Source organism: Saccostrea cucullata, unplaced genomic scaffold (assembly GCF_032062105.1).
Source record: "Saccostrea cucullata isolate Sc308-1 unplaced genomic scaffold, CSIRO_AGI_Scuc_v1 ctg5247, whole genome shotgun sequence".
In the NCBI taxonomy this organism is placed as follows: Eukaryota; Metazoa; Mollusca; class Bivalvia; order Ostreida; family Ostreidae; genus Saccostrea; species Saccostrea cuccullata.
Window position 1 is genome coordinate 15,001 of NW_026930223.1, and position 7,147 is coordinate 22,147.

Here is a 7,147-nt window from a genome sequence, read left to right on the forward strand (position 1 = left end):
AGCAAAAACATAATTCCAAGGGTTTTATAGTACATGTACTTAATGAAAGTTCCAAAGCTTATATCATAGTTATTCAAAGTTCCAAAGTCTTTACCATAGTAAATCAAAGTTCCAAAGTTTTCACTATAGTAAATCAAAGTTCCAAAGTTTTAACCATAGTAAATCAAAGTTCCAAAGTTTTCACTATAGTAAATCAAAGTTTCAAAGTTTTCACCATAGTAAATCAAAGTTTCAAAGTTATTGCCATAGTAAATCAAAGTTCCAAAGTTTTCACTATAGTAAATCAAAGTTCCAAAGTTTTAACTTTGGTACTATAGTTAACTATAGTATACTATAGTTTACTATAGTATTTTCTGTTAGGGGCATTTCAGAATTTCGATTGTCGGATGCTCTCTTAAAGTTGATATTCAAAATTTAATAATTAATTACAGATAGAAAGACCAATTCTTTACACTTAAATTTTAACAATATGGCATAAAATACACACAAGTGACCCGGAATTGTCGACTCCCACTGTACATCAACAGTTCTGATTACGTAAACAACAAGGGAAAAAATCGCAAGAAAAACAAATTACAGATTTTTTTAATTAAATAATATGGATATAATTTGATTAAATAAAGAGTCCTTCGGACTTTAGTCACATTTGTTTTATTTTAATTTTTCTCGTCCAGGGTTCTATATTATCGTTAGTCCTTAAGTCTAAGACTAATGCATTTTCATTCGGACTAATCAAAAATGTAGCTGAATAGGGACTTGTAAAGTTTTCTTGGGAGAATTTTCTTTCACTGGAAAAACCCCATTTATTTTTAGCGTTCTAGCTTAGGTAATTCTGAGTCAGTTCGGCACTTAATTTTAAGACTCATTGGTATGAAATTAAACATTTTGGTGATCATGATTTAGTATGACACATAGATGTCGGATGTTTAGATAATGTAATCAGGTATAGAGAAAAATGAATAAGATCGGAAATACGATCGTAGTTCCTGATTGTGTGATTTCAACGAATTCTAGGTATAAACAGGTCTGGTACAATCACTAGATTTTGCTACGTGGCTTGATTTACCTACATAACTTTATTTAACTACCTGTGGTAGCTTTTTTAGCTACCAAATTGGTTTAATTCTATTTAAAAGCATTTTTATCAGGGTGTGCAGTGTGCAATATCCTTTTGATGCAGCGATCTTTTCAACTTTGAACTCATCTTAAAACAACTCATGAAAAATTCCCTCTTGGAAAAAGGTCTTTTTCTGCACAATTGCAATCAAAGTTCTGAAAGTTTTGGGGCTATGTATGACAGTTAGAACAGTTACCCCTTGGATGAAATGACAAAGAAGTCCATTTCCGGTTAACACGATAATAGATCGGTAATTATTAAGTACAATGTGAAGTAATCATACTCCGTCATGCCTCACCGCATTGACAGCTATCCAAACAATGGAATTACACGTTTTGCTCTAAATTGTCCAAACGCAGCTATGTAAAAACTATCTCTGCTTTGGATCCGTTTTACATGTAAGCCTCCGTAGTTAAAATATCAATAGTCATTTAATTGCGACATTTTGTCTTTTTTTTAATAAAAATAAAATTTTTGAAATCTTACCTTGAAATAGTTAAATAAAGCTACCTGGTGTAGGTAAATAAAGCTACGTAGGTAATTCTACCTGCGTAGCTAAGTTTAGTGATTGTACTAGACCTGATAAACATTTCATGTAAATGCTTTGTTTATTTCAAAACAGTATAAAAAACATTGCAACATTAATTCTATTTAAGCGTCAATATAGTTTGCTAATACCACCGAAATAGGTTCCTCGAGATAACACATTGATTTGATAAAATCTTAAAAGGAAGGCTGGCTTGGTGGATAATTCGAGCCAAAGTTATACATGTTTGGTATCATTAAACCTTTTAAAAGTTCTTTAAAAATTCTATACTAAAGCTAGGAACCTTTCCAATGTCCTTAAATCAAATTGATGAAATCAGAAGTACTTGGCTGATATTCAATTTTTTGTTTACCTGATCAATCGGTGCAAAATATGACCTGACAGGAAATAAAAGTTCAAGTATTCCATGATTCACTAATTCGTCAATTACCTCACAGTGTCTGCTAAACAAAACCCATTGAAGAAAATCAATTCAAACATTGAAAAAAAAAAACTTACAATCAAATTTACGAAGAGCAGACAGCAGCCTGAGTAGATCCCGCCATTGTAAAAGCAGTCCCTTTCCCAACATTCAAAGCGCATGGCGTCGATCGTTTTACACCCGAGGTTATTGTTGAGTTCGCGAAACATCCGAGGGGTTCCGATTGGTCGTCTGGTACATAGGGCTTGAGGTTTCAGTGTGTCGGCAATAACCCGCCAGGTTTCGTCGTTAACCCGCCCATGTTTTCTTTTTAAATCATGAACACTTCATTTTCCCAGACATTTAATCTTCCTATTTTATTACTTCTATAAAATAGATTTCTTCCGCCGACAAGTTATCTCCCCCTTTTCTTGGTAGCAGTTGCAATAACCCCATCATAGGTATTTTTAACTAATTCTAGCTTGATTTTAATCAATAACGCTGCTATGTCAAGGTCTGCCATAGTTTTACATCTGACGACCAATTTTATTACGTAAAAATGTGTGTAAGTATGTGGTAAAAGACTGAAAATAACAACTAGTCAAAATTTACAGAAAGATTCATACAATGAAGTGAAACCCAATTAACCTTATTTTACATTGTAAGTTAAACAAATTAGTATATAGAAAAACAAGACACAATGTATATATCCAAATTTAGTGAACATTTTTCTAATTTAAATTCAATCATAGACTGGCCTAACATAAAAAAATGATATGTATGTAATCACATAAACTGATGATCAATACAGCGTTTACATTCAAAACAGATTTTTACATAAGCGTTTACTTTCTAATACACATCGAAAAATATTACCTACACATGATTAAAAGTAAACATTTAAATATAACGTACCATAATACATTAAAAACTTACGTGTGAGCAGAGATGTACCAACAAGAGGGAATGATATGATAAAACTGAATGCTTGAAACAAACAAAATGGCCTCCTATCCTCATGTAGGAACAACATAAAACATTAAAAAAAAAACATAAAGTGTTACATAGAGGAATGATGATAACAATATATAAAGAAACTTAACTCTTGCGAGGTATAAATTGTGTAATACTACATGGATACTTCAATTGATATGGGGGATGGAGAGAGGGCAGTGCGATCCGCCAAAAATGAATTGCCAGTGTATCATCTCACGAACAAAGTGAAGTATGCAATTAGTTCTATTCATTTAACGTCTCTGACATATTGCATTTTCTTTGAGAGTCAAGCAGAACGCTTAGTTGCTAACCGCTTTGTTAATCTGCAAGGAGGAGAGAACAACAATGTGTCCTTAATTAGATGAGTACCTGGAGATGCTGAATAGAGACAGCAAAATTGCCTGCTCTGGATATAAAAAGGAGAGTATCCTTGCCCACTCAAAGGAATATCCTCATCTGATAACAGATCTGACCTAGTCAGTCTTTTTGACAGTATTACTGACATTAGAAGTAGGAAGGATTTCCGTCAAGAAATCATCTGTCACTCTCATCACTAGACCATTTTAATATATATGAATGGTTTCCGATACATCAAGCTTAAGATTGATACTCATCTTGTATAAAAGGAAGTTAAGATTTAATTGTTATATAAAATGCATAATGGATACAAGTTCAGAGTTCCGCTAAACTTCTCGGAAATTCTTTAATTCAATTTCAGTATTTTACTATTAATGAGGAAAATAACGTAATCTTTGCACATTTTCTCTAGTTCTAACAACCACATTCCCCTGACGAGTTTGATTTCATAAAGCTCCTGGCTTTTTTTCTAATTTGGGCATGTTATAGAAAATACACCAACATGAATTTATAAGCAGATGTCAAATTTGAAACTTTTTGCAAATGATCTACATGTACTTGGTCCTGCATCAGGGGAATTAAGGTGGTTCATTACATCCACAGTTTAATTTAGATTTCAATACAGCACCACTTATAATGAAGATGTCAAATATCCAAAAGCGGCGGTATTGATATCATTAATATTTTTTATAGAATTTTTTTAGTTTTTGTTTTATTTTAGTGAAATGTTTTATTTCATGTTTATTATTCACAGAATTTCAGAAATTTCAGTGTCAAATGATGGGCATCTTCTTAAGACAAGTAAACAAAGTGAAAATACCTCATAATACCTGATAATAATTTTATTAGAAAAAATAATTTTCTCCTAAAAAACAATTAATGTCATTATCTTTTTAATCTATGCATAAAACGTTTAAAAAGTGTGTTCTGAAAAGACAAGGAATGTATTTCAATGAATTAAATGTGTCAAATTGAATGAAGAATGTTTAAACGAAATGAAAAATCCAATTTAAAAAATATTTGGTATAAAAAGTCCACTTTCAAGAGTTATCTTTCCTAATTAGCCAAGACTCAAAACACTATGGAACGTTTGACATTACATCTGAAATTCATATTAAAGCTTTAAATTGCCAGAGTATACATTTAAATCAATAAAACAAATATACAAATTAACACCAACACAGTAAAAAGCGCAATTAAATCAAATTTTAATTTCAACAAGGTTGTAGATTTTAACTCGAATTTTTTCCATACATAAATGTCAGTGATTGATAGAGTTCACTGCATGCATGGCTATGAAATTTACATTACTTGCTTGGCGAAGATTTGACTGTTGCTTTCTTTTGTTTCTGCCTAAAAGCAATTCTTCTTGGTTTATGCATAATGAATCCGTTACTTTGTTTTCACTGTTTACAACACCGCATGTTTCATCAATTTTTAAAGCGTTTTAAAGGTCAGGGTCATATTATAGAGGTTCCTACACTACTCGTTCCCTGATCAAACCGGACGACACAATGGAGGCTTATTTTTTTTGTGTAGTACGTCATCAAAAAGTGATGGAATGAGCCTCCTTAAAAATCAACACACTAAAATTTTGCCAACACCAATTCCCATTTATTTCCGAAAAGGATTTAACAACTTAAAGGGAAGGAATTTCCAAAATACGCTCTGGAGGAACGCTTCACAGTCCATCCTCTCCAGTAGATACTGCAAAATCTTTCTGTTCCTGTTTAAGAGTTGGGATATCAAATCTTTCTAACACGTTTTTGATTGCCTTGTTTATTTTCTCCTTCGCCGCCTTTTTCCCTAGACTACGGACCACAGTTTTCAACGATGTATCTAACTGGTTAACAAGAGCACATCCACTTCGCAATGATTGGTCAATATTTTCAATAGAGTTTGATCTCTGATGTGACCCTCTATGGAGTGTTGTTAGATGTTAGTGTAGCGAGTATGCGAGTGGATCTTACATCTAATTTTGATTAGATTGAAACCAATACAACCAGTTACCAAAAACAGTTTAATATTTGGAGAGCTCTTGGAGCTATATTTAAAGGACAAAGTTAAATATTGAAAGAGTATTGTGGTATATATAAACAAAACGATATATATAAACCCAGCTAACGCAAAAACATTTTCAAAATGTTTTTAAAACATTTTTAAAATATTGCGAAAACATTTTTTTAAAAATGTTTTAATCACATGATTTTGTATGGTTTATTAAACGTTATTAAAACATTTTATAGAAATATTTCAGCAAAATGTTGTCAGAATATTTTCTTAAAATGTTACAAAATCATTTTTCATCAATGTTTTAATCAAGTGATTTTGTATGTTTTTTTAAAATATTTCTAAAACATTTTACAAAATATTTAAACAAATGTTGATTTAAAATGTAACAAAAATGTCAAATTTAATTTGTTTGGTTTTTAAAACGTTTTCAAAACATTCAAGTCCAGGTTACAAAAGTATTTTTCCTGAAATTTTACTTTTTCCCATTAAATAATGATATATTTTGAAATTAGTAAATACAAATTATATTTAATTTTTGAATCTTTGATACAAACCTATATTCAATATGTTAATCACATTTATATTCCGTTCTCGGTACAACTTTTAATTTATTTTTTTCAAGTCACAGGGTTTTTAAAGGATGAAAACGGCGTCTAATCCATTCACTTAATTTTAAAAGAACAGAATCACAGAAATCCTATGTGCACTGTAGAGCAGCGGATCTATAAGAAGGATATGGAAATAACAAACAGTATTCAATCTCAACGTCCATTAAACTAATATACAAAATAAGAGCAGAGCAAACACGGACCTCCGAAACATCAGAGGTGGGATCAGGTGCCATGGAGGAGTGAGCATCCCCTGCCGACCGGTCACACCCGCCGTGTGCTCGTTGTCATAATCAGGAAATAACGGAAAAAATCCGTGGTCAATTCAGTGTATAAATAATGGACTTAGTTAAGACTTAGATAGAATCACATACATTGAAAAGGCTGATAAGGAATTTGCTCCTCAGAAGGAATAGCACAACCTGTAAAGATAAGGAAAACTGTGTTTGTATCAGCGTTCTACATCTACTTGGCAAGGTAAGGGCAATTGCCACATTTTTCACAAAAGCAATATAGCAACAGAACTGTTGAAAGTGAAACAGGAGGGACTTAATAGCCATTCTCTGTAAGCATTTAAACTCTTATATAGGGAGTGTGGCACGCATGGTCTTGGATTTTTAAGAAACTTGGCACACATTCCTATATTGATGTATGAAACTTAAAATCATAATAAAATGGTTGCTATGGCCCATGGTTACCATGGCAACCAACATACATTTTTCATGGCCTAAAAACCGCTAAATTTTTATGAAAAATGACCCATTTTGGACTTAATAAAAGTCTTTAATAGAACAAGATATTGACATGACTCTACCTTTTTGCCAAAATACACCATTTTATAGTTCTTTAGACAATTTTTAGTATTTCAGCAACTTTACCTTATAGAAAAAATATCCCCCCTTTTTAGGTAGGGTTTTGCGGAGGGGAAATTGTAGATTTTAGTCTCTTTTTAAAAGCCTGGTATAAATTTTTGCGGACAGTTGGGAAAAAATAAATACATTGGTTTGAAAGTACATATATAGTTCTACTATAAACTATAAAGAACTACTTGGTATTCATATTTAGTTTTCATGTTACCATGGTTACAAACTTATGCTTTTTTAAAAAAA